The sequence below is a fragment of the Protopterus annectens genome, chromosome 1.part1 (genome assembly GCF_019279795.1).
Source record: "Protopterus annectens isolate FY-2018-M chromosome 1.part1, PAN1.0, whole genome shotgun sequence".
In the NCBI taxonomy this organism is placed as follows: Eukaryota; Metazoa; Chordata; order Ceratodontiformes; family Protopteridae; genus Protopterus; species Protopterus annectens.
The window spans coordinates 220,662,663-220,688,088 of NC_056726.1; positions in this window are offsets into that span (position 1 = coordinate 220,662,663).

Below are 25,426 nucleotides of genomic sequence, written 5' to 3' on the forward strand. Positions count from 1 at the left end.
CGGGCCACCTGGATCCAACGGTTCAGTTGGTCCTGCTTCCGTCTCTTCAGGTCCGCATGGTGGTGACGGACCTGTTCACCAGTCCTTGGTATGCCTGTGGCACTGGTGAGATCATGTGCCAACCGGTTCCACGCCTCTGCCTTATATGCACCCCACAGCACCTGGCCCTGCATGAGTTGAGCCTCATGATCGTGGACTAGGAGCCAAACCATGTATTTGGACTCCTCAACACCCCACCTCTGTGCTCGGAAGTGACTACCCTGCCATCCTGACTGCAAATAGGTCCCACAATCAGTTATGCTGTGTATTCCCACCTATGGGGCTTATATATGCCGTTTTTCCTGCACTTATCTGTGATTGGCCATTTTAGAATTGTATCAGCTTCACAAAACCTGCTTTGTCATGCTTCTATTTCCATTCATTCCTATATATATATGCTAATACTACATTTTTCAGTACAGCTGTCATGGCTTAGTGGTTCAGTACTTTGACTATGATGCACAGTATCCTGGGCATTGCTTTTTTTTTTATTTTACTACTGTCTAGACAGGCTAGGAGGTGTGTCTGTTTAAAGGCGGCTTTGATATAGGTTGCTCAACGTTGCCCGCCAGTAAGCAGGTTGGTGCGCTGCGCAGCTCCGCGCAAACAGGTTACGCTGGTTAATGTGTTATTTGGCTATGAGCACACATATTACGCTGTGAGAAATGTTGCGCAACTATGGGCACACACTTTTAGCATGTTAAAGCACTGCTCAACTCTGGGCACTCATATTACACCTGTTAAACTACTGGTCACCTACGGGCAAACATACTCAGCTTGTTAGAGCACTGCTCAGCTATGGGCACTTATAAAATATTTAATTTTTTTATTGTGTCAGATTTCTTCATAAAAACATGGCCCATTTCATTGCATTTTACTTAAATTATAATTGTATATATATACATATATGTCAGAGGATTGTTTCATTCTTATTTCACATAAAAATGATGTTGTTGGGGCTCGAACTTTGACTACCTCCTCTTTGGCCGACATCTCTACTGCTATGCTATTGCTACTTGGCTTATTTTGCATATTTAGATCTTATATGCTTTTTCAATGACTGCTAACTGTGGCTGAGCAAAGGGCTCACCCGCCCAAATGAGCGCAATTACGGGCAAACATTTTTGAAATTAAAAAAAAATTAAACTGTTAATTTTTACGTTTTACATTTCAGTTGGGTTAATAGTCTGTAGGGGCATGTGTGCTGTTGTGTTTCTTGACATTTCCGCTGACTCGCTCGTGGGAGTTTCCTTTTGGGACTGTGATTCTTCTGGGGGTGTGTCCCTTTGCAGGACTCGCCGTGTGGACACGCCCCATACATTGCTACACGGACCGTGTTAGCCTAGGGTGTGATTCAGCATGCCCTCATGAATATGCATGGCATGCTGACATCACCCTGTTTAACTACAGCCTCCGTGTAAGACTTGCTAACTCTTACACGGAGGCTTCGTGAATCCTGCAGGTAATCTTTGCACTACAAATACATGTTTACTCCAGAGGTATACATTTATAATAAGATTGTATGTCTGTTTTTTTTCATGTTGTTATCTCTCTATGTATGTAAAAATGTGATTGTATTTTAATTTATTTTGTATGTGGAGCTTTTCTCCCCGGGCCTCCACTGAAAATGGGCGGTTAAGCAGACAACCAAACAATTGCAATTATTGTACTATATAAAATATTTTAAACATTTCTCTTTGTTCTTCAGAGGTATACTTGTTTCTATCCACTGTATTTTTGACAGTACAAAAGGATTTTCTCTTCTTTCAAATGATTTGAATTTCTGTAAAACACTTCAGACTCCTACATTTTTTCTGTATCTGGTAGTTCCTGGAGCAGCTAAAGCACACTACACTACAATGAATTATAATATGATCTCCCTGATCATAACCCTTTTATTATGCATTCTCAAAATGCATGCCAATTTTCACCTCTAAAGTTTCATTCAAAAGGTAACTTATTGGCATCCATGTCTCAGACATGGAATAATTTGGTTATAACTGTAAACCTAATTATAACCCTTTCCATAGTTTCTTCCTATATATTTCACAGGCTTAAAGATAACATTGCTGTCAGCTTCCAGGAAAATGGAAGTTTCACAGCAGTTGAGGTTTTAAAATTTGTGAGAGAGTTTAAAGGCAGAGAAGTTGTTGTTACTGAAGCTCTGCAGAGCTATGATTTTAAACTTTATATTGGTTCAAATGTTATTTCCGTACACCAGTAACCCACCTAATGATAAGATGTTTCACTTTTTTGCTAGATATTCTGGCTGATAGATATAATGATATTTTAACTAAATCAGCCAAATGGTCTCTAGTAATATTTAAACTCTTGGCATAGTTATTGGGTAAAGAAAATGCAATTCTGGGATAGTGTGTTTCTTTTTGGAGGACTACCACATATAAAGGGATTATTTTCTCCAAATTATTCTACATATGATTTCCAAGATGGCTTCACACTGATTTGCAGCTTAATTTCAGCTCTCTCAGTATGAAAAAGAAACTGAGAGATAAGGTCTAGTAATGCTGCCATTTTTAATATATTCAGTTACTGGCTAGTAAGTGCACTGCCTGGATGCCAGCAAAGAAGAAACTTAGAGAGCCTGAAAGAAAAAGTGAAGAGAAAACACTGACTGGTTAGAGTCCTTCATCTCTTCAGTAAAAATCAGTTCAAGCTCCAGGTTTGGTACAAGACATGGCTTCTGGTAATCTAGAGGGAAAATAAATAAAATGTGCTCAAAGCTGATTAAAACAAATGAAACATAGAAGGAGTATATCCACTCAAATAACAAAAAGCTGGAAAAAATGGAAGAGGCTTTAAACAGCTATTCAGATGACTCCAAAAATCAGAGGTTGAAATAAAGAAAAGGCTGGCTGAGTATAAGGCTGCTCAAGAAGAACTATTTAAAAAATAGTAGCGTTAGTGGACAGCGTAAACAAAGAAAACTTGAGATTTCTGCTGTATCAGAGAAAATGGAAGGAGCAGACTATTAATTTTATGAAAGCACAAAAAAAAAAAAAACTGGTCTAGTATTCCACAGCAGAATTTGTTAGCTGAAAGGGCACATCATCACATTGGCTGCGGTGGTGCAGCAGTTAGCATTGCTGCCTTACAGCAAGAAGTTCTCTGGTTCGATCCTCAGCTGGGGTGCCTTCTGTGCGGAGTCTGCATGTCCTCCCTGTAGTCACATGGGTTTCATCCAGGTGCTCCATTTTCCTCCCAAAGACATGCTGTAGGTGGCTTAGACACTCTAAATTGGCTCTAAGGGTGCATGTGTACCTTTTGTGGAAGGTTGGGCATTGGGCTGGAAACTCAACACTGTAAAACTCCACTCCCAATCATGAGCGGACGGGTGATCCGCTGTGATGACCCCTAACCAGGAAAGCCGAAAGAAGAAGAAGAAAGGGCACATCACATATATGCTTCAAACCTGCCCATGACAAAGCAGCCAAGACCTGTGTTAGTAAAGATGCAATTATACCTGCACACAGAGGTGATCCTGACAAAAGTGTTGCAGAAGGGCTAAGTATTAAAAACAGGAGACAGTAGAGTATTTGTGGAAAATGATTATTCACTGCACACTTGGTAAAAGAGAAGCAAATTTATTCCAGCAAGCATGTCTAGAGGTAGGTGTGAGATTCAAGCTGCTGTACTTAGCTGTCTTCAGAATATTTTTTCTCCTGGAGGATCAAAGTCATTTTTGATGCAGAGCAAGCTAAGGAGGAAATACTAAAGTTTGTCTAATAAAAACGAAATCATCAAACAGAGCAGGACTCCGCTTCTCATTCTTCTGATAAAACAACTCATAGACTTTGCCAGAGAAACCTTTTCCTATGTTCCAATAGAAAATGCTTGAGAGACACAAAAAAGGTCAGGAGTTGATTAGAAAAATCAGGAGTACCTTGGACTTTAACCAGTGTCTAGGTTTGGGAGACGGAGCTGGTGGTGGTGCGGTAGCATTGTCGCCTCACAGTTAGACGTTGCCCATTTGATTCTCAGTTAGAGCGTCTTCTGTGTGGTGACATGCGTGAATGGGGGTTCCCTCATCGAAGGTTGTGCATTAGGCCTGGCAAGCCAGCACGTAAAACTCTACTGCCAATCATTAGCAGACCGGAGTTCCACTGTGACGACCCCTAACCGGGAAAAGCCGAAAGACACAACAACAACTACAACAACAACTAGGTTTGGGATGTGGAGATGAACAAGAAGAAGGCCAGCAACATTGAATTTAGTGAATAATTGTGAGCTAATAAAGCATCAATCACAGTTATGAAATACGGCTTTGCTAGAAGAAGTGGAAATATTGAACTATTGTTGCTTTTGTTAAACTTGCGAGGGACTGAAAAATGTATACCCCACTTCATGCCACTAATGTTTGGAAGGATACTAAAAGGAATGGAAAACAATATCCTATATGCAATTTATGAAAAACCAGAGTAATTATAAAATACTGACCAAGTTGGCATCATTTGGTATGCTGAGAATATAATCTATATTTAATATTTGTAGAGAGATGCAGCCTCAAAGACACTTTAGAGCTGTGTTAAAACAGAATATGAAAAATAAATTTAAACTTCAGTGAAGCTTATAATCCTATAAACAAGATCAAGTTTGAGTACTTCCATACTGAACCTTATTCTGGTTGCATTTCTATTCCTATTGTTTTGGTTGGCATATCTTCATTGGTACAATATTATGTTATCAAAAGCTGGTCAATCAGAATAAATGTCCATTAATTGATGGAGACATTCACTCAGCTGTTGTTTAAGATTCAAAATAATTGAAGACACTGCATGACTTTGAACACAAATAAATCTGTAAATAACATAGGAAATAACATATGGAATGGTTTCAAATACAATTTTTTTCTTTATTCACATAGCTGCTCAATTTAATTGCCCTTATTTAAATATTTAGGTCTAATTGCATATAGGGGGTGCAGTGTGCCTATATTATTCCTTTCCATTACAGTCATTGTTACCAAATTATCATCTTTTGCAGGGGTTGTGCAGCTTATATCACCATTTCTGTGTTTATCTTACATATGATATTTAAAAATGTGATAAAATGCATTTGTTAAAAAAGAGAAAGAACAAGAATAAGATCAGTATTTGTACCTTAAATTACACCAGTTACAGCACCTGATGGCTGATGACTTTAAGAAGAATGATTGCTTGGTCATGAAAGGTGTTAGACAAAATTATTTTAAACCATGCCTGATAAAATTGCTATTATCTTGCACATTATTAAAATATAACATGCTATTTTATAAGACCATAGACTAATAGTGACATTAACATGAACACTCCAGATATAATTTTTTTTATATTATGCATTATTTAGAATCTTTATATTTTGCTCCTATGCTGCAAAATATGTCCAGATTGCAATATTTAATTAAGGTTAATTGCCAGACCCCTTTGTGTTAACAATAAAGTTACTCTTCGGGTTGCCAGATTGTGAATGCTGCTATGAAAGTTACCTCTTTGAATTTCGTTTTGCCTGTAGATCAGTAATTTGGCAACACTGGTTAAGGTTTTCAGTAATATTCACAAATGATAAGATTATATGACTCGGTGTAAATGAAATATGTCTTTATTTTCTAGTGTTCCATTGAAGTAAGTTGAACTGAAACTGAGTCTAGCATACTAATTCTGATGTAAATAACCCACTGCAATAAATCATAAACACTCCAGTTCAGTAAGCCATAAAAATAGGAACACATATCAAATGTACAATACTTTATAAGTGAAACAATGTATACATTAAAATTATATACATTTATTGTTTCCCAACATGAAAGATTGCAATGTGAAAAATCCAAATAATTAATGTTTAGAATGTAATCAGAGTTTGATTGCTATTTATGCAGTGCCCTTACAGTTGATTGAGTAATATGATGTATTTTATGAATTAAAAAAAAATTTGCATTATAAGTATAGTGTTAGTTTTGTGTTTAATATAAAAAAAATACATAAAACAATAAAATCTTAAAATTTACTGCTTTTGTAGACAACATAAACTTAGACATCTTCTCTGCCTATTAATATTCTTGATGAAGGGAGTTTGGATCATTAAATGTGCATTCCCAAATTTATGCTTTTTTGATTCAGTTTCTTATGATAGAATGACTCCTTTGAACAAAGTTACAAATTGATGTATCCTTTTATCAATATTTAACTGTTAAGTAAAAGAACTTGAATACTGTATACAAAGCTGCAAACGAATCCAGACACCCACTTAGCGCTTTCATCCACTTTTAATTCAACTGGACTTCATCAGAAACAAAGTCACTCATCACATAGACCAATCAATACAAAATTTCAAAGGTCACATGATAACAAGTCATTCAAAATTTAAAGACACATCTCAATGTAAAATCACATCGATACATAACTGCAAATATTAATAACAGTATAACAGTACCGTGAAAGAAACTTTGTGTATAAAAATGCATATTTACAAATATTGTAAATAAATCAATAAATGTCAAATGAATGATAAAAATAAAATGTCAAAGTCTTTTTGCTTGTACAAAGCACTTGATGTTGACCACCTCATTGAGACCTGGGGGCTAGTCAGCCACCAATAAAATTTGCCAAAGACTTTCGCAACATTCTAAAAGGATCTTAAAATTACCACTAAACAAACTCACATCTACTTGCTCCAAGACATAAAAAGAAAATTTCTTGAAATCAACACAAGTCAACAGTCAGTGAATGTCTGGCTGGCTTTTTATGTCTCGGAACAAGTAGATGTAAGTTTGTTTAGTGGTAATTTTAAGATAATTTTAGAATGTCATGAAAGTCTTTGGCAAATTTTATTGGTGGCTGACCAGTCCCCAGGTCTCAATGAGATGGTCAACATCAAGTGCTTTTTAAAAGCATAAAGACTTTGACACTTTATTTTTATCATTCATTTGACATTTATTGATTTATTTACAATATTTGTAAATAAGCATTTTTAATACACAAAGTTTCTTTCAAGGTATTGTTTATACTGTTATTAGTATTTGCAGTTATGTATCTATGTGATTTTACATCGAGATGTGTCTTTAAATTTTGAATGACTTATCATGTGACCTTTGAAATCTTGTATTTATTGGTTTGTGTGATGGATGACTTTGTTTCTGATGAAGTCCAGTTGAATTAAAGTGGATGAAAGGCCAAGTGGGTGTCTGGATTCTTTTGCTGATTTGTCTACCGTATTCGAGTTGTTTTGGTTTTTCATTGGTGTCCTGTATTTTCACAGTATTTCTACAGTTTGTATTTACTGTTTGGATGATGGCAGTTGAGAGTCTTTCACAAGACACACTTTTCAACTTGAGTACCCATCCAGTTCCTGAGCAGTTTGCCCTGTTCAGTGAGCAAAGAACCTCCGTTATCATTGAGGCCATTAAGGAAGTTTTTTATCACCTAGGTTACAGGAGAGGTGAAGAAAGGTCATGCAATGATGTTTTTCAGCGTTCTAACATCACTATGTTTCCTTCACAAGGATCTTCCATGGCAGTTATTCTCAATAATGCCAATGACATTTCTTCTCTTCACAATAACATTAACGAGGATCACAACTTGTTACACAATGTATTTGGTGAAGTCTCCAATCCTTTTTGTAATTTGACAAGTGTTTCTTCAAATTCACAAGTTAGTGCACAAGATGCTGACTGTTTGGATAGTGCTTTAAACAGCTGTAAACATATTTTTTTCTTTGGAAAAGCTAGCTATTAAGACTGTTTCTTCACAACTGGAAATATTCTATTTGGAAGAGAATATTACTTTAGGCTGTGTACCTTTAGGCTTGAGGTGTTACAAATTTCCTAACTGTGTTCAGTACGGTGATCCATTGTACAAACAATTGCTTTAGCTTTTCAATAATACTTGGCTCACCTTTTTGCGTATGTTAGTCCAACTTTACAAGGCTGAATTGGAAAAACTAAAAGCTAAAATGGAGACACTGGATATTAAAGTTAGATAATCAGAAGTGCTTTCTAACTTTTTCACTTTTTACCATGGTATTCCCACCAAGGTTAGTAGGCATAGAGCTTCTGTTGTTAATTGAAAGCAAGGCAAATTGAAGAGGGACCTTGCTGCATATGCTGCTAACACAGCTTACCCTGTAAAAACTTTCAAAATCAGACATGATAGAACTAACTAGAATCAGGTCAACACTACTGTTAATGTGACTTCTACTAATGTGTCTCAAGAGTCTCAATCTCCTGTTTCTGGTGCTAGGCAAAACAATACAGGGATTACAGATACAGAAATAATTGTTCCTTCTACTTCTCCAAACTCTTTCAATAATGTCTCTGGTCCTTTTTTAGTGGACAGTGCAGGGAACAAGAAAACCCCAAAATGGTCGAACAACAACCAAATCAAGCACAAAGGGGGGACGGAAGGGTCAAAAGAAGAATTAGACTTTCAAATTAACATTTTGAATCTTAGTAACACTATACTCAGTGATGATATTATCTCTGTTTTGAAGCATGGTTTTTCATTTATCCCTGATAACACTGTTAATACATTTAGACTTATTGTAGTTTTAAAACTTTACTCAAGTAAATTAAGCCTCAAATACATTTTTGATGGTATACAAGGTTTAGACAACACTGGGATTATGGTAAAAAGAAAAAGTGTTTACAACCCACTGTTACATCCTACATTACAGGTTTTAAACAATTTGTGTGTAAAACAGTTTAGGATGCTGTGTACTAACCATTCAAGTGTGCAGAACCTCCCATTTAATGAGTTATCAGCCTTGAAAGATTTAGCTAACAATCGTAATTTGTGAGTAATGAAGGCTGATAAGGGGGATTTTATAGTAGTTATGAATTCTGTTGACTACATTTCTTCTCTTTTGAGATTTTTGGGGATGAGACATGTTATAGAGTTGTCACCTCAGAATTTATCAAGCAAAGTTTTACCAATGTAGACATTATTTTGTTTATTTAGTCAGGGGAACATTTATTATTCTACCTATAGTTTTTTGCAGGTAGAGTTCCCTAAACTGGTGACACTATTTGGCATACCTAAAGTGCTTAAGGACAAACAACATCCTCCTTTTTGTCCAATAGTGTCAGCCAGTTTTTCTAAGACAGAACCTATGTCTATTTGGTTAAATGATATTTTGAATCCTGTTGTACAGAAGTCTAAGTATGTTTTACATGATTCTTGGAATCTTTTGGAACTTTTGTCTCAAGTCAATTTGGAAAATGTTCTATTTACCTTTGCTTCGCTTGATGTGACTTCATTATATACATGTATAGAACAGGAAAGTGATTTGAATTTGTTAAGAGAGTACTTAAGTCAGTATACTAACATTGACAATGATATGGTGAATACTGCATGTGTTCTTATGGAACTTGTACAAACAAGCCAGAAACTCACAAAACCAAGTAAGAAATCCCAAAGGCAGTCAACGAATGTAAAAACAGCTTGAAGAACAACTGTAGGCTGTATACAGCCTATGGTCATTCTTCAAGCTGTTTTGACATTCGTTGACTGCCTTTGGGATTTTTTTCTTATGGAACTTGTGCTTGAGAATAATTTATTCAAGTTTGAAGATCTTCTGTTTCAACAAACCACAGGTGTGGCCATGGGGTCGCAACTAGCCCCTTCATTTGTAAATTTCGTCATGCCTATTTTGAATTACAACATCTCACCGCACATGCCATGGCTGACAATATAGTCTTTTATATACCTTATACTGATGATTTAATTTTTTTTTGTGGAGGGTTGACATGGAGTCTTTTTCAACATTTGTTTGTGATTTGAATAATTCAACCAACTTTCTCAAGTTTACCATTGGACATTTCGGTAACAAGATAGATTTTTTGGATATTCATTTGGAAATAGATTCCCTTAACCCGGAATTCGTTAGTCAAATTTATAAGAAATCTACTTTTGTGAATCAATACTTACACAAGGATAGTTTACATCCTAGCCACATGAAGTGTGCAGTGGTTAAGGGACATTTTATATGTTTGTCGTTTAACTACTGACTATATGGTTTTTATTACTGAGGTCAGGAAACTATTTTGTTTTTTTCAACAGAGGGGCTATGACTCTAGTTGGTTGGATATCATCATTTCTGAGGTTATGAGGCTCAGAAATAATTTAGCATGACCAATTTTGGGTATTGAAGGTTTAAACAACAGTGAGTCTGGGTCTGCGGCTATGGTTATTATTCCTAGGGCTGCAAATGAAAAAACAGTGAATTACAGATTGGATTTCCCTATTCCAATATCTAATGAAATGGGCATGATTAGGTCCGTTATTTTTGACAACTGGAAGGTAATTTTAGGTAATCCAGATTTAGTAAAGATTTTGGGAGACAAGCCATTGATCACTTACAAAAATACAGTTAAAATCAAATCTATTCTTGAAAGTGACAGGAGAGATCACAAGTTAAAGGTTGACAACCCAGGCACTTACCCATGTAGACAGTGTCAACAATGTATATTTATTATGGGTTCATCTTCTATTGAATTTAAACATATTAATAAGACCTTTTGGGCTAAGAGGCACTATACCTGTGAAAAGACAAATGTGGTGTATGTGGCTGTCTGTAATTCCTGCAACTATTTAAATGTAGGAAAAACCATTAGAACTTTACACAGGATGGTTTATGAATGCACCTTGGCAATTATGAAAAAAAGGGTCTATATTACATCAACCAACATTTAAATGTTTGAATCTCTAAAGATCGACTTTTAGAGATCGAACATTTAAATGTTTGAAAATGTAATAAAAACAAAATAAAGAAAACAAAAATTAAGAAAAGGGTTTTAGCAGGGGGGCAAGCCCCCTGCACACCCACACCCTCCGCTACTTAAATATACCAACTCCGAGATCGCACATCAGTGCACTACAATGTGGAAATGGGAAACTTCCCCTTCACTACACTGTAGTGTTATCTTGGAGTTGGTATATTTAAGTACAGGGGTGGGGGTGCAAGGGGGCTTGCCCCCTACCTACACCCTTTGGTTTATGTATTTATTACTTAGTTTTTTATTTTTTTATTTTTAAAGATTTTCGAACACATAAATGTTCGATCTATAATGGTCGACCTTTACGGATTCAAGAATTTACATGTTCGTTGATCTAATATAAAACCTGAAAAAAGACCCTTCTAATGCCCTAGCCAGACATTCATTGACTTGTGTTGATTTCAAGAAATTTTCTTTTTATTTTTTGGAGTAAGTAGATGCAAGGTTGTTTAGTGGTAATTTTAAGATCATTTTAGAATGTCGTGAAAGTCTTTGGCAAATTTTATTGGTGGCTGACCAGCCCCCAGGTCTCAATGAAATGGTCAATATAAAGTGCTTTTTACAAGTACAAAGCACAAAGACTTTGACACTTTATTTTTATCATTAATTTGACATTTATTGATTTATTTAAAATATTTGTAAATAAGCATTTTTTATAGACAAAGTTTCTTTCAAGGTATTGTTATACTGTTATTAGTATTTGCAGTTATGTATGTGTGATTTTACATCGAGATGTGTCTTTAAATTTTGAATGACTTGTTATTATGTGACTTTTGAAATTTTGCATTTATTGGTTTGTGTGATGGGTGACTTTATTTCTGATGAAGTCCAGTTGAATTAAAAGTGAATGAAAGTGTTAAGTGGGTGGCTGGATTCTTTTGCTGCATTGTCTACAGTGTTCAAATTCTTTTGGTTAACTGTTGACTAATATGTTTGCAATGTGTGTCCTTAGAGATATCGATGAGTACTTAATGTAATTATTCAAAACTGTATCTTTAGTCATGTTTAAAAATATATTTTCAACTTGTTTTGCTTGTGCATAACTCTGGACAAGTACATACATGAAATGAAAACTTTATATAGCATTCTAGGTTTTTCAAGCACTGTCTTACATGCATAGGAATAATTAATTTACCTCTTGGATTAATTCTAAGCTACCTTTTTTTTTTTGTTATGATTTTTTTTTTGTTTATTTTTTTATTTATTTAGTGACAAAGTAGTTGGACTGGCCCTAAAGTCATTTGCAGCAATGATCTTGGGGGGATTCAGTAATCCTCCGTGTCAGACTAAATTAGTCTTACACGGAAACGGCAGTCTAAGAGGAAGACGTCAACGCACCATGCATATTCATGAGGGTGCGCTGACTCAACTGGAAGGCTAACATGGAGCGTGTAAGACTGCAGGGGGTGTGTCGGACTGCCGAGCAGTCCAAATTATCCACGCCCCTGCAACTATATAAATGTGAAAATGACAAGTGCAATGAGCAAGTCCGCTGAAATGTACACATAGCAAACACTACACATCCCCACATACTAAACCCCTTTGTAATTGTAAAATGTAAACATTTTATTTTTTTTTTATAATTCCTGATATAGCTGCCCGTATTTGCGCATGTTTGCACGGATGTGCCCATTGCTTAGCTACAGTTAGCAATTTCGACATCGAAGAGCATAATAAGAAATGTTTATGCAAATTAAGCCAAGTAGCAATAGCATAGTGGTAGAGCCTTCGCCCAAAGAGGAGGCATTCCTGGTTCTAGTCCCACCACTCCTCTTTCTATTTTATTTTATGTTTTAAATTAGTATATAAAATAATTCCTGACATATATGAATGAAATTTTAGTAAAAAGCATTGAAATGGCCTATGTATTAGTGAACAAAATTTATATATATAAATATAAGAAGGTGAGCAGCATTAAGGATATTGACATATAATTGCCCATAGCTAAGCAGCATTGTACCCACCGCAATATAGTTGCCCATAGTTAAGCAATGTTGTACCCAGTGCAATATAGTTGCCCATAGCTAAGCAGCATTGTACCCAGTGCAATATAGTTGCCCATAGCTAAGCAGCGCTTTACCTAGCGCAATATAGTTGCCCATAGCTAAACAGTGCTTTACCTAGCGCAATTGGTTTGCGTGGAGCTGCGCAGTGTGCTAACCAGTGCACCGTTGGGCAATGTGGAGCAATGTAGAGCAAAGATGAGCAAAGTCGCCGAAACACAGCCACACCCCTAGCCTGTCTGGACAGTAGTAAAATAAAAAGCAATGACAAGGCTCAAACCCGGGACACTGTGCACCATAATCAAAGTATTGAACCACTAAGCCATGACAGCTTAGCATAAACATGCACTGTTAACATACATATATTTATAAATGGAAGTTTAACCATTGCTAAGCAGGTTTGCTGTTAGCTGAGAATTTTCAAAAATGGCCAATCACAAATAAGTGCGGGAAATGAGGCATATTTAAGCTCCATAGGCGGGAATACTCACCATAACTGGTTGTAGCTCCCATCTGCAGTCAGAATGGCCGGTGCTGGAGAGGGTACTCACTTTTGAGCACAACGGTGGGGCATCGAGGAGTCAAAATACATGGTTTGGCTCTTTGTCCACCATCATGAGTCAAGACTCCTGCAGGGCCAGTTTCAAGGGACAGAGTACAAAGTGGAGGCTTGGAACCGGTTAGCTCATGATCTCACCAGTGCCACAGGCATCCCTCGGACAGGTGAGCAGGTCCATCACCACCATGCAGACCTGAAGAGATGGAAGCAGGACCAACTGTACCGATGGATACAGGAGGCCCATGACATACAAGATGCCCCACTATTGAGTAGGTAGCCATGGAATGAAGTATGTAAGAAATGCTATTGTAGTCTATATAATAGATAGGTATGACTCAATATCCCTTCATTTACTTCATAGCTGCAGGTGTCCGTGCTGCAAATCAGCAAGCCTTTGCAGATAGGCTGCTAAGGCTGTGCCACCAGGCAGGTTAGTAATTATTCTGCATATAAAATAAGTGAGAGAGCCTGAAAAAGAGTGTTGTAACCCATTAATAAAGGTATAATAAGTCTTGAATAAAGTCTCTGCATGTATTGTAATATAAAATAAGTGAGAGAGCATGAAAAAGTGTTGTAACCCATTAATAAAGGTATAATAAGTCTGGAATAAAAGTATTCTGCATGCACCAAAATATGAAATGAATGAGAGAGCCACTACAAAAGTGTGTAATGTAATTAATAAAGGTATAATTCCTGGACTATGTCCGTGTCACTTTCTTTGATATGTTGTTGTACCCTTGCATTATGGAAATAGTACAGCTGTATTAAGTGCTGTAAATCCACACTTGTGTAGGTCCATATAAAGTGGATGAAGGGAATGCCAGTAGCTCTTAAGCATATATACAGTCCTCAACTGTTGGTTCATGGCTAGCATGTGCAGGTTAATCTGGCTCATGAGTAGCTTGTGATTGTGTTCCCCACAAATGTCAGTGTGCTGCTAGAAATGTAGGGGGCTGTTTAAATGTAGCTGATAATGTCACCTGAAGACAGCCAGATATGTAGATATATGAATATAAATAAAATATATAAATACGTAGCAGTAACATCTGCATCTTGAACAGTTTATATGTCAGATACAGGTCAGGTATGTAAACAACTATCAAAACCCATTTCACAATTTAATGGACACTGCCTAGTGTAATAATACATGTAGGGGATATATACCTCCAGTCAGTAGGAATGTAGAGTAAAGTTATAAGTATATATATAAGTTGTTAATGGAGTGATCTTTTTACACCCTACTTTATGGTCATAAATAATGCAATTCCACATCTAAATAGGTATGTGTAATCTGAAAAACATTGTTGGGACATATGTCCTATTGGTTTATAAATATCTGCATGTACTTTAACGCATGTGCCCTGTTCACATACCAGAATATTGGTTGCCTGTTGCCACTAATCAACCCTGCATGCTGTTGGAATGTCCACTGTTGTTCTAAATGTGCATGTGTTATGTTTGCTGTTCAGCTGTTGGAATTCTTGTGTGTTGGGTTAATGGGAATACTACTGCATGCTGTTACAACTAATTTGGAATGCTGTTGTCTGTTACTAACCCATATTGTCATTAAATCCTGCTAAACATAGAATGTATGGGAAGGCCGGTCCCAGCAGACCCTCCTCTCCCACCTCAGCTGGCGATGGCACCTGGCACCAGCATGTCTGGTGTCCAGCTTGGGACCTCCTTCTCTGGTGGCCCTGTGCCACCTTCAGGTGGAAGCACTGCAGGGGATGGGGCTCGTCCCCCCGTGCAAGCATGGCCGGAGGAGGGCCACCTACGGTCCGGGCTGTGGTGTGTAGGGAGATCCAGCATTCAGTCACTGATCCTCTACGCCAGCTCGAGGCAAGAGTGGCATGACTCATGGGTGAGCCTGCCCCTCCTATGCAGCCCCAGCACAGCCACCCTCCTGGCTGTGAAGGTGCAGTGGTGACTGCCCATGGGTGGGTATCTTAGTTCCACTGTTGCCATCTGTGGGCTCATGGGCTTGTGATTTCCAAACACCCTTCCCCATCAATGGTGTTCACCCACCCCATGTGTCATATTCCCCCCCTGTATGCATCTTGTTTGTAGGTTCATAGGTTCATACTAGGCTATCTGCCCTGGGGCAATTATAATCCTAGCCCGATTCTGTATGGCTTACGCCACCCCTTGATTTGAGTATACTGTGCCCTTTTTAAGGCTTAGTTTACTGTGCCTCTGTCTAATAGTGACACGGGAGTAATCCCTGGGACAAACCTACAATCCCCCATCCACTTATCGAGATTCTTCTTGAAGAGATTCAGTGAGGTGCTCTGCCTCACATGAACTGGAATTCTATTCCAGAGCGAAGGGAGCCTCTGGGTTATGAACCTGTCCCTCCAGCAAGTTCTATTTATTTCTGTGCTGGGGTTCAAGTCCCTCGAGTGTGTGGCTCTAAGGGATTTAGATTTACTGAGGTGGAGCATGTCCATTAATTCTAGATTTGACATAGCTTTGTATGTCAGGCATAGATTGCCTCGAAGTAGGCGGTATGCAACTGAGTAGAGCTGGAGTTTTTTTAACCGAGCAGCATATGGCATCTGTTTCAGACCCTTGATCCTCTTGGTGAGATACTTTTGGGGTCTTTCTAATTGCAGCAGGTGTCAGGTAAGGTATATCCCAAAAGGGGCATTGTATTCTATGATGGGCCTGATGAGGGATGAATAAAGGGGCACGATTACCTCTCTTGATCTAGATGTGAAACCCTTCATGATGAGGTGGGCTATGTAGAAGGTCTTTCTAACCACTTTGGCAATGGGGTTTTCAAAGGAGAGATTGCTATCAACTTGGGTCCCCAGGTCCCTAATAACTTTCTCTGTACTTAATGGGTTTCCACCTATGTGGTAATTTGTGGACACATTGTTTTTGCCAAAGGGTATGACTATACATTTTTTGGCATTTAGCTTTAAACCATGGCACTGGCACCAGTTATCTGTCTCTGTGAGACCTTTTTGAAGGATGTTTGTGTTAGCTGGAGAGTTGATTATGGCGCCCAGTTTGCAGTCATCTGCGAACTTGGTGAGCCATAGTCCTCCCACGTTTGCCTGTACCTCGGAAAAGTATATACCGAACAAGAGTGGTCCCAGGACAGAACCCTGTGGGATGCCACTTGTGACCGGTTTCGAGTCTGACATGGCTCCAGCAACTCTCACTCTGTGGGTTCTGTCTTTGAAACAGTTTGCGACCCATCTTGTGACATAGGGGTTTATATTTAAGCTGGATAGCTTATCTATGATGCCCGAGTGGGGTATTGTGTCAAATGCCTTTGCAAGGTCCAGATAGGCTGTGTGGACTACCTTCCCTTCATCTATGGCTTTGGTGACTGTTTTAAAGAAGTCAACCAGGTTCAAAAGGCAGGATCTGCCCTTGACAAAACCGAACTGGGTAGGATCTAGTGTCTGTAGGTCCCCAATGTCTTTGTTTATGAGCTCCATGATGATCCTCTCCATAGCCTTGCAGACTAAGCTAGTCAGGCTTATGGGGCGATAGTTTCCAGGGTCTGTAGAGGCTCCATCTTTGTGGAGTGGGTCCACTGTTGCTGTATGCCATTCTGTGGGCACATATCCTGTAGTGAGGCTGAGATTGTATAGCTGTTTTATTTGAGGGATTAGTTCCTCTTGTAGTTCATGTAGGACACAACCTGGGATGCCATCTGGTCCCATGGAAGCAGTGTTTTTTGCTTTGGAGAGGGCAGCCTTCACCTGAGCATCTGAGATGTTTGGGAGGCAGCCCTCTGCCAGGATAGATACTTGCTCTTTTGGGGGGGAGGGGGTGGAGAAGTTTGCACTGAACCTGTCTGCCAGGATATTGGCGATGTCTGTGGGTTCAGTGTATTTTTTGTCATTTAGAATCAACTCAGAACAAGTCTGGGAGTTGCATTTCAGGTTTCTAACATAACTGAAAAAAGCCTTATGATTGTCTTTGGTGTCCTGTGCAATTTTTCTCTTGAAGCTGGCCTTGGAGGATTTTATGAGGGATCGTAATTTTTTGCTAGTACTGATCAGAGATGCCTTCCCTATTAGGGATTTTGCTCTATCATGTAGTAGCTTCCTCCTTTGGTTGTACAGTTTATTTATGGCAGGGGTCCACCAGACTGGACGCCTGCCTTTGGATGATTGGGTCTTGGTTTTGTTTGGGATAGCATGATCCATGCATTCCTGGAGATGTCCGTAGAATGCATTTATATAGGATTCTGCAGTTTGGGCTGTAGTTTCCACTGGCTCTGGGGACTTGAAGGATTCCACTTCTGTTTTGAGAAGTGAGAAGTTCATTTTTGAGAAGTTTTTCACTGTGGTTTTCTGGGCTGGGGGTGGGGTCGGGATGTGGACATCCAGTGAAATTAATTTATGGTCTGATCTTACCAATGAGGGATATACTTCTGGTGTGGAGCATAGAGTCCCCATGTTGGTAATGATCAGGTCTAGTATGTTGTCCCCTCTTGTGGGAGTGGTGACTAGTTGTTCCATGGCATTTGAGTTTATAATTTCCAGGAATCTTTGGGCTAAGGTGCTGGGGCTTGAGTAGTGCTTCCAGTCAATGTTTGGGTAGTTGAAGTCACCCAATATAATGGTGTTCGGAGAGATCTTCATGTTCTCCAATGTTTTCAGGAAAGCCAAATGGGATTCCTGACTTTGAGAGGGTGGTCTGTAGGATGCTATAAACTGAAAAGCAGTCTTGCCCAATGTTAGTTGCACATGGATGGTCTACGATACTTCGTGCAATGCCACTAACCTGGAGGTGTGGATATCCTTGATAAATATGGAAACTCCCCATCCTTTTGTGGTTTGGTCCGGGTTTTGGGGCCGAAAAGCATGATATGAGGTATAGCCTGGTAGTGCTGGGGTGCTCTCTGGAGCCTTGAACCAGGTTTCTGTCACTGCACAGATATTGATGTTCTCCATACTGAGGAGAGCTTCGAGTGCGTGCATCTTGAGGTTAAGACTTCTGGCGTTTAGCAGCATTACCCTTAGTTTCTTGTTCCTTGTGCTGTCTATGGGGGTGGGTTTGACTTTTGAGCCTTGCCTAAAAAAGGCACTATGGGGGGTGGCAAGAGCCTTTGCCAATATCCGAAAGCCCAGTGGTGACAGGTGCAAGCCGTCCCTAGTGAAGCAACGTGGCTTGTCGAGCATGTCATCCCAGGCTGACAGAGACTGGATCCCCTTTGAATGACACCAAAATTTTAGCCAGTTGTTAAAATCGATCATTTTGTCTTTGTACTGTGGCATCATTCTAGGTGAGGGTAAGATGCTGCTCAAGGTCAGGGTCATACCAGCCTGGGCTACATGATCAGAGAGCTCCTCTATGTCTCTTTTCATGTAGTCCAGGGAGGTACGTCTCAGGTCATTCACACCAGCATGTACAATGACTGAGTCATATTTGTATTTGCTTTGGAGTGACCTGAGTGCTTGCATTATGTGTCGGATCCTAGCACCCGACAGGCAGCTCACTGTGACCTTCTCTTTATTCAGCCTGGTGAGTGGGATGTCAGTGTGTCTGACAATAGAGTCACCTATAACAACAGTATCAGGTGTGTTATTCAGCCTTAAGGGCTGTGGCTGCTTGGCACACTGACTTTGTGGGTTATGTGTTGTGTGTGTTTTGTTTTGAGGTAGCATTTGCTTGGATGTCTGCTTTGGAGGTCTCTGTTGCTTAGGTAGATTTTTATTTAGAGCCTCCGAGTATGTTTTTGTGTATTTATGTGTTTGGTTCGCTGATGTGGTGGGACTATGTGATACTGGAATTGTGTTGTGTGAGATTACCTTCTCCTCCTGACTGGTTTCACCAGTTTTGAGATGAGAGAGCTCAGCCTCCAGTTTGGCTAAATAGTTGCATCTCTCACATATATTTGAACCTGTGTGGAGGAGGAGAGGGTTGTCCGTGTACATGAGACAGTTGTAACATTGCCTCAAAATTCCCAGATTCACCAGCTGGACTGAAGAGGAAACCATTGACTGACCTTTGGACATGCTAGAGTAATAGGGAAACTGAATTTAAGACGGACCAATAGAGGACAGGGTAATCGTAGAGAGTATAAGAGTAAGTAGTGCTTATGGTTTAATAGTGCTAACTTGTAGGATTACTTAATTGGACCAGTGAAGGGCCTTAGAATGAGAATATGGTGTTTAAATTGAGAGATAGAGCAGTTCTAAGGGAAAAAGTGAAGAGCAGACTTTGTGGAGCCAGGAATAGTTTAAATTCAATTAGGCGGCGCTGCCCGCTGTTGCGCTATGCTCAAAAAAGCGCAAAACCGCACAAAAGAGGGTTTTAAGAGAGGAAGATGAAGGAGTTTTGGAATTGACCCAAAATGGCCAATAAAACTACAGTTTCAAGTCAGTAACCACTCCCACAAGGGCAGGCAGGCTGCTCAATGTTTTTCACTGCCATTGATCAACAGAGAGACTTTCCTTTAGCCCAAGCAAAAAATGGCCTCACAGAAACTTACAAACAGTTCAAGAACAGCAAGCCTGTAACTGAACTTTTTTAAATCTCAGAAAAGTGGGAAAAAGCAAGATTTTTTTTGTTTTTTTTTTTTGTTTTTCAGAGATAGCAGAGGTTAACAAGTATCAACAAGTTATAACAGTGCAGTAAATGACCCCACACAAGAGAGCTAGGCCAAAGACAGATAAAATGCAAGTTTTGAGAAAAAAACGATTTTAAAAATAAGTGCCAACAGGAAATTCAGTAAACAGCTCTAGGTTGTGCTCTAAATACAGTTACTAATGCAGAAATCAAATTTAACAAACCAGAAAATGCTCAAAATAGGTGGCTATGCAGAAAAACTTAGCAAATAAACAGAGGAAAAATACTTAAAGTCTCAAAAGTGGCTCCTTTCTTCTCTCAACATTTTCTCCTCTTGGTGGGTGCTTCACCAACAGCCAACAAGCCTGAAAAGATGCCAAAACCACGAGACAACCAGGTTTTAAGAGAGGAAGATGAAGGAGTTTTGGAATTGACCCAGAATGGCCAATAAAACTACAGTTTCAAGTCAGTAACCACTCCCACAGGGGCAGGCAGGCTGCTCAATGTTTTTCACTGCCACTGATCAACAGAGAGACTTTCCTTTAGCCCAAGCAAAAAAATGGCCTCACAGAAACTTACAAACATTTCAAGAACAGGAAGCCTGTAACTGAACTTTTTTAAATCTCAGAAAAGTGGGAAAAAACCAAGATTTTTTTTTTTGTTTTTTTGTTTTATCAGAGATAGCAGAGGTTAACAAGTATCAACAAGTTATAACAGTGCAGTAAATGACCCCACACAAGAGTGCTAGGCCAAAGACAGATAAAATGCAAGTTTTGAGAAAAAAACAATTTTAAAAATAAGTGCAAACAGGAAATTCAGTAAACAGCTCTAGGTTGTGCTCTAAATACAGTTACTAATGCAGAAATCAAATTTAACAAGCCAGAAAATGCTCAAAATAGGTGGCTATGCAGAAAAACTTAGCAAATAAACAGAGGAAAAAATACTTAAAGTCTCAAAAGTGGCTTGTCTGTTTACCTCCCCAACCTACCTCCCTAAATATACCTACTTCCCCTACCCCACGTACCACTCTCACCTGAAAAAAAATGGGCAATCTGCTCCCACAAAGAAATTACACCCCATACATAGCTGCCCATTTTGCACACATGTCCACCTGACACATAAACTGAAATTTAATTGGCAGTACAACATAATTTGTTGTCCTCACCTGTCTCTCAGGGGTGGAAGGTTTCAAAATTCCATCCAAATTATTAGTATATGTACAGCTGCTGCTGTTAAACAAATGGGCAGCTTTGGACATTCCCTACACCCATCCTGCACATCCCGAGCTGTTTTCCCTACTGTCTTTCCCTCTTTGTGCCCCTTTTTCACCACTTTCCTATCTCCCCATTTTCTTTGCTTTCAAGTAAATGAGCGTGGGGGTTAGCGGGAGCAAGCACTTTTAAGCAGTAGTTAGCAGGTTTGCGCGAGTGTGCGCTTAGCTAAGTATTGCTAAGCATTGCGCAAACTCGCGCAAACCTGCTTACAACTGCTTAAAAGTGCCTTAGTCACTCTGCATGGCAGGGCCCTTTTTCTGCTGAGCAGCAAAATAAAACACCTCTGTCAATCTCGAACCCCGGACCTTGGACACACTACACTGCATGAAGTACCACTAAGCCACAGTAGACATACAACAAGTTGGTGCTGTAATAAATATATCATGCATAACAATGAGTGAATGTAAAGGGAAAATAGGAATGCCATAACACAAATCTTGTTCTGTGGATCTTTACCAGCAGTTGTTGTGGAATTGCATGACATGACTGTGAAAAGAGAACCAGTCATTCTAGCAGGGAATAATGTTACAGTAGCACTTTACAAACCACACACAGTATCAGAGCAGGATAAACACTGCCATATTTGAATAGGGCAGAGGGCCATACTTCCCAACTGTGACTGCTTGTCAGGGATGTCCCTGATTCGTAAACAAATGTTAGCTGTGTCACTCTGAATCCCTCGGAAAAGTACTGACATTAGGCAGAAAAGTGGGGAATTACACTTAATGAATAATGTCAATAAGTAAGAGTAGACACTGCTTGCATGTCAGAAAAGGTGTATTAATACATATGTTCTGATTCTCTCACAGTCTCAACTTAATGTCTGTAATATATTACAGGTGTACCTCACTTATATGTACCTTTTCCTGAGGCTGTTCAAACATATACCTGAGTGTTTCAGGGGCCTGGCAGAGGTAGAAACACACAGGCATATCAGCTTTTCTGCTGTTACACACTCTGCAAATAGCTTTGGAAGGAGTCCCACAAGCATACCCTTATGTAGGAGTACAACACAGAAATATCAAAGGATGTAGCCATGTACTGGTAGCAACCAACTGTGACAATGCCATTATTCCAGTGCTGAAAAGACCGGTGTGGTGCACAGACAAAGAATAATAGGCTAACCTCTGGCTACCATCTGGATATGTCCACAGGTGGGAGCTACGCAGACAGACTACTTGCCTTGATAGACTAACAGGTACACAGCAACCCTGTATGTTCAGCAATATAAACATCACACAATAATAAATAATGCTCTCTGTACTTCTGCACCCCTACCCAAAAGAACAATATACCTGTGTATTCAGGCTATACCAAGGATGTAGGCAGGCATACTCAGTACTGAAATTTGTCCAGTTGTCTTGACCAGCCTGTGATAATGTCAACACAAAAAAAACACAAACTGTTCAGAAGTGAGTAAATTAATATTTACAGTATAGTACTTCACAAACAGTTCATGTGCCAGAAGAATACATTGCAATAACTACTTTTGTATGGCAGTTAATTGTCTAATTAGAAAAGAAAGTACATACTCCCATGTGTCTTGTGTTAGCATTTGGAGGGGTGAGTAAAATTCTACACTGACAAGTGTGTACTAGAAGCAGCAACATTCAGATTTGAGTACAACATGCAAATCACTGGCTACAACCCTAGCTTCAGATATAAGAAGTATACCAACCTTCTGACTGACACAACGGTATCCACAGCAAACAAGCATGGGCCCAACTTTGGAAAGCTAAAAGGGCTACGCCTACCTAACTTAGCATTTTATAGCAGTGGGCTGCTATGACAGTGAGTACTGCAATTACCACACAGCAGGCTGCATGCAATTACTAAATGGTGGGCACCAATCAGTGCAGAGGCCATCACATGCACATGTGCAGATACCTAGAAAAGCAGGCTGTACTTGCTGTCCACACATGCAATAATATCATTGTAGCAACAGAGACAGAGAGAACGAGAACGAGAGAGAGAGACAGAGACACAGACAAAGAGACAGAAATAGACGGACACAGAAAAAGAAAGAGCAACATCAACAGACATAGAAAACCCAAATAAAAAAAATATTTCATTTAAAAACAGACAGAACAGAGAAATACAAAGGAAAAGTATGTAACACATATGTATTTGCTGGCATGTGGTAGATGTTTTTGAAAAGTACTCTACATACTGTGAATCATCCATATGTGGCAGTAGTACGTATCTAGATGTATCTGTACATGTGCATAGGGCAAGGGACATACTGCAACTGTTTGTGAAGGGTGTATATATATATATATATATATATATATATATATATATATATATATATATATATATATATATATGTTGTTGAAGGTTGTTATTTGCATATTTCTATGTAGGTTGTAGTGTGTGGCAAAGAAAACAGCATGCAGTGCTGGTATATGACATGTGGTGGTTAAACGCTGTGGGTATGATTTGTCAGTTTTGCAGTGTTGCAGCCAGTGAGGCCTGCTAAAGCTACATGGGCTGAGGACACCTTCAATGCATTCTGCACAACACTGTGCAATATTATTACATAACTGTATATCTCACAACTGTCGCATAATTGATATTCCCACCATGAAAAGTGGACTGTATATGTGCCTATATGTACATCTATATGTACAGCAATGGATGTTTATATGTATGTGTGTATGTATGTGTGTGTGTGTGTGTGTGTGTGTGTGTGTGTGTGTGTGTGTGTGTGTATATATATATATATATATATATATATATATATAGAGAGAGAGAGAGAGAGAGAGGGAGAGACACGGGGTCATACTTACTGTGACAGGTGCCTGGTGACCAAGGCATGGACTGAAGCTCAGTGTTGACACTGCAGTGCCATCCCTTCTTGCCAAAACACTGTACCCATTAACTACCACAGAGGTGGTAGTCTACCTAACAATGAATGTGTGATAAGGGAACATGGGACACAGGTGGACAGTAGCCTCCCCTTTGATAATCACAGCACCACACTAGTCATGTAATCTGTCTACATGGTACACGTCATCACAAAAGGTGTGTCATCTAGGGAAATATAGGTCAGTGTTCCCCTCTACTCATCACACTGAAAACCCATTATAGAATACAATGCCCCATGTGGTATGTACCTCACATGACAACTACAGCATCTGGAAAGGCCACAGGCATACCTCACAAAGAGTAATACCGGCCTCAAACAGATGCCCTATGCAGACCGACTCACAAAACCACAGCTAGACTGTGTTGCATACTGCCTACCCAGAGGTGACCTCTGCCTAACATACAGAGCTATGTCACACCCATAGCTGTTGGACATCCTCCACATAAACATATTACAATCCCTCCGAGATACACACTCTAGGGCCCTAAACCTTGTCAGCTCACTAAACAGCACATGCTGGAGGGATAGATTCCCATCTCAGAGACATGCCATACTCTGGAACAAACCACCTATCAATAGCAAACAAAGCTCCTCATTAGCAGTTGTCATAAATACTCCTGATGATTGGTTGGGAGATAGGAAATACACCCCGGGAATCACCTCTGTGGCTCTGGTTGACAGGGGCAAGTGAAATTAAATTACATGTGTGTCAAAGGCCAGGGTAGCATATGGCTAGGCTGCTGTAGGTCCTAGGACCAATAGCGTATTACCTATCTATGACACAATGCACACACACATGTACTTAGTGCAATAATTGCTATGTGAGGTTGACTGAGTGTGATGGTGAATGTGTTGGTGAATGTGTGCAAGGTCTGTAAAGGTGTGATAGCTTAGTGTGAAATTGTTTCTGTCATGGTAGTTTGTGTCCTAGCTGTGATCCCAGCAAAAGATGTGTATGCTATTGCTAGGCAGAAAAAGTAGTATGGCATACGGTGTGACGTAGCCCCTTGTTGTCGACTGTGGTGTCCCATTGTAGGCTAAAGCAATACATGTATACTTAGTGAGTGGTACTGCTGGTGAATCCAACTCCCATATGAACTGTAGTACTACCTGAAGCTGTAGGCCTAAACAGTACAGTATGGTGTATGTTCACATTACTTGGAAACACTGTTTTGTGTTTTCCTTGTAGTCCTAACAGATTACATATATCAGGCATAAGGTTTTGTAAGTAGTGACATACAATACTGTATGGTACACATGTAAAGCTCATCTGGGTTGGCATACATTTTTGTGTTGTATGTATGTCTGATGTGTGTGTGTAATTATGCCTGTACCATGCCCTCAATCATATGTGTGTTACAGGGTATACGTGTGTATCTA